General features: G+C 50.9%; 1 protein-coding gene across 1 annotated transcript in view; it reads left to right on the top strand.

The window, feature by feature from the left end:
* AK7 (adenylate kinase 7) overlaps nucleotides 1-3578 on the top strand; it is a 110594-nt gene that overhangs the window by 54878 nt on the left and 52138 nt on the right. The gene's annotated exons all lie outside the window — the stretch shown is intronic.

Raw genomic sequence — 3578 nt, forward strand, 5'->3', positions numbered from 1 at the left:
ATCCTGCCCCGTGCCCCTGCCCCCTGCCCCTGCCCCGTGCCCCTGCCGTGTGCGCATGCCCTGTGATGACTCCAGCTGAAGTCTTGCCTTCTTTCTTAATCTCCAACCTTCAAATCTCCTTTTCAAATCTGACCGCTATGTATGGTTCTAACACTTTAATAGGTATTCATATTGGTCACCTAGTGTTTTAAGACCCATCAAGTTCCCTAACATTGACAGTAGCACACTGAACCTGAGATTCAAGGCTGGTCACCAACAGGTTGCCCCAGGACATGGAGCGTGTCCTTGGCCAGCCCATTGTCAGCCCTGTGTGCCCATCCAGGCAAGTAGGACCCAGGAAAATGGAGTGTCAGTCATGATGTCCGCCTTCTGGGCCCCTGCAGCAAGGCAAGGGAGTCGGTCTTCAACCTGTTGCCACAGGTACATCTCACTCTCCCTGTTCTGCTCAAAGGTCATCAAGATACACTCCACTCCCCTGCCTGTCCGCAAGGAATAAGCCCCCGGGCATGTGGGCAGTCATCTCCCACGCCTGTCCACAGGGCGTAAGCCCCTGGGGACGTGGGTTCTGGTTGGACAGTCCTAGTTCTTACTGCAGAGGATGACTTGGCTCCATGGTCTCTGGCCTTTCACCTCGCGTGGGGTGACAGACCCTCCCTTGGTTTGTGGGTACAGTGAGTGGGTGAGCCTTATACTGACAGCAGACACCTGTTGACACCCCAGGCCGCGGAGAACTTACCAGGCTCCTGAGGTCTCTCCCAAGCAGGAGAAGAGCCCTGCCGTCAGGAGTGGGCTCCCGCATTGCTCACTTGATGTCTCTCCAATGACAGTCACAGCCGCTGGAATGTGTCCATCGCAGTCAGGGAGGGACTGCTCCTGCCCACAACCCCTTACCTAGCCCATCCTCCAGCCAGAGGCCCTTCCTGTCCATGAGCCCTCGCCAGTCCACATCACTGTCCAATCAGAGAGAGACTGTATCTTTCCACAACTCCTTACCCAGCCCCATCACGGAGTCCCCAACGGGCAAGAGGCCTTCCTATTCACAAGCTATCTCCCAGCCCCACCCCACTGTCCCCAACCAGAGAGCAATCGTTTCTGTTTGTGAATCTTTGCCTCCCCACCCCAATGTGACTGCTAACTTCTGTCACAACTGTGCTGAGAGAATGCCACAAGTGGCTGGCCGGGTATCAAGAACGAAAATCCATTTCCTCAAAGCTTAGGAAGCAAAAAGTCCATCCTTGGACATCCTAGACAGTCCATCCTTGGACATCCTACACAGACCTGGGTGTGTCCAGGGCACCGGTAAACCCGGGCGGGTCCTGGGCACCAGTAGACCTGGGCGGGTCCTGGGCCCTGGTAGACCCAGGCAGGCCCTGGGCACTGGTAGACCCGGGCAGGTCCTGGGCACTGGTAGACACGGGTGGGTCCTGGATGCTAGTAGACTGGACAGGGTGGTTTTGGTCGTCGGCAGAGTTGGATGTTCCTTGCGGTTTTGGATTGTAGACAATGCTGACAGGTACCTGTCTTTCCCAGGTGTGTATCTAAGTGTGTGTAAGAGAGAGTGTGTGTACAAGTGTGTGACAATGAGTGTAGGTAGAGGCCTTTGCACCTAAACTGATCTTTGTGAAACTCAGAAGTGGAGAAATGTTGGATCCACGCTAATCTGGTACAACCAGAACCAAGCACCTGGTCACACTGTATTCCATTCCTTCAGGGGGTTTGCTGTTGTTGGTAGGTGCCATGAAGGTGACTCCCACCACCCAGCCTACAGCAGAGCAGAGCACTGCCCAGTCCTTGCCCTCCCTCCCATGTGCAGCCCACTGTGGGAGCTGCTCTGTCAACCTGTGTCCCTGAGTGTCCTCCTGTCCCTCTCTGAGCCCCACTTAAGTAGACAGGTATTGGGCAGTTGGGTGGGCAGCGTTGAGACATTCTCGATCACAGTGACCCTCTGAAGGCCACCTCCGGACCTTGCCCTGCTCTGCACCATCCTCGGGAGCTTTCCAGGCTCAAACCTCTTCCCACGCTCACGGTGACAACTCAGTTCCTTGACCATCTGCTTCTCCTTTGTTGACCGTCCACTTTACCAAGCCATGGATTTGAGGTTGTTGTTGTTGTTGCTGTGGACCGTGGAGTCGGACTCTTAGTGGGTTTTCAGTGGCTGTAATTATATGGGAGGGGTTGCCCATCTTTCTCCTGCAGAGCAGCTGGTATTTTCAAACCGCTTGCCTTTGGATTGGCAGCACAATTCCTCACCATTCCGTGAGCACAGCACGACTCCCAGTGACCCTCTGAACAACAGATCTGAACCCTGACCTTTCCCACACCATCCTCATCATCCCTACCCTTTGGTGTCAAGCCATCTCATTGAGAATTTTCCCCTTTTGCTGACCTTTGACCTTCCCAAGCATGATGTCCCTCTGCAAGGAATAGCCCCTCCTAGCAATGTGCCTGAAGTATGTGAAGTGAAGCGTATCATTTTTTCCTCCAAGAAGCACTCTGGCTGCACCTTCTCCAAGACAGATCTGTTTGTTCTTTCAGGACTCCATGGGATATTCAGTGCTCTTTTCTTTATTTTTTTTTTGGTGCCGAAACCTGGGAATATCAGTGCTCTTTTCTAAGGCCACTATTCTTCTTCTGTCATCCTTACTCATTGTCAAGCTCTCAAGATGCAGAGCAAGTGACTGAAAAGACCATGGCCTGAATCAGGTGCACATCAGTCTTCAAACTGGCATCCTCAGTTATTTGGTGAGGTCCCTGGCAACAGACTTTCCCAAGGCAACACATCTCCTGATCTGACTGCCAGTACCAAGGGTGTTGATTGTGGATCCAAGTAAGATGAAGTTGTAGACAACTAAATCCTTTCTCCATCTGTCATGCTGCTGCTTATCAGTGCAGTGGTGAGGATTTTTATCTTGATGTTGAGATGTGACCCACAGAGGAGGCTGTAGTGTTTGATCTTCTGCAGCAGGCGCTTCAAGTTCTCACTTTCAGCAAGCAAGGTTGTTGCAGACGGAGGGTAAAATCTGTGTGACACAGGCTGTTGATGATTCTTCCTCCAATCTGGATGCCGCATTCTTCTACACAGAGTCCAGCTTCTCGAATGATTTGCTCAGCGTACAGATCAAATGGGACTAGAGAGAGCATACAGCCCTGACCCACACTTTCCTCAGTTTTAAACCATGTGGTCCTTTTCTCTGTTCACACAACAGCCTGCTGGTCTAGGTGGAGCTTTTGTATGAGCATAATGAAGTATTCTGGAAGTCCCATTCTTCTCACGTTACGCATAGGCAAAGGGTCTAGAATTCCAGTAAATATTTGTGAGATGCAAGAAAGATGCAATTCAATGTATTGGGCTTCTCATATGTAAAGAAGCAATAATAATATAAAGCAATTGAATGGATAAACTGGTGTAATCTTTAAATGTTTGAAACTCTTAAGAGTGGGAATTTTCACTAACATTATATTCAGTAATCTGACTTCAAAATACTAGGTCTGAGTTTCACAGCTGGTCAGGTCATTTTGAAAGAAATGACAATTCGGCCAGCTCTGGTGGCCTAGTGGCAAGAAGCTGCACTGCAATC

This window comes from Elephantulus edwardii, unplaced genomic scaffold (assembly GCF_000299155.1).
Source record: "Elephantulus edwardii isolate Elephantulus edwardi_28Jun2011 unplaced genomic scaffold, EleEdw1.0 scaffold00002, whole genome shotgun sequence".
NCBI lineage: Eukaryota > Metazoa > Chordata > Mammalia > Macroscelidea > Macroscelididae > Elephantulus > Elephantulus edwardii.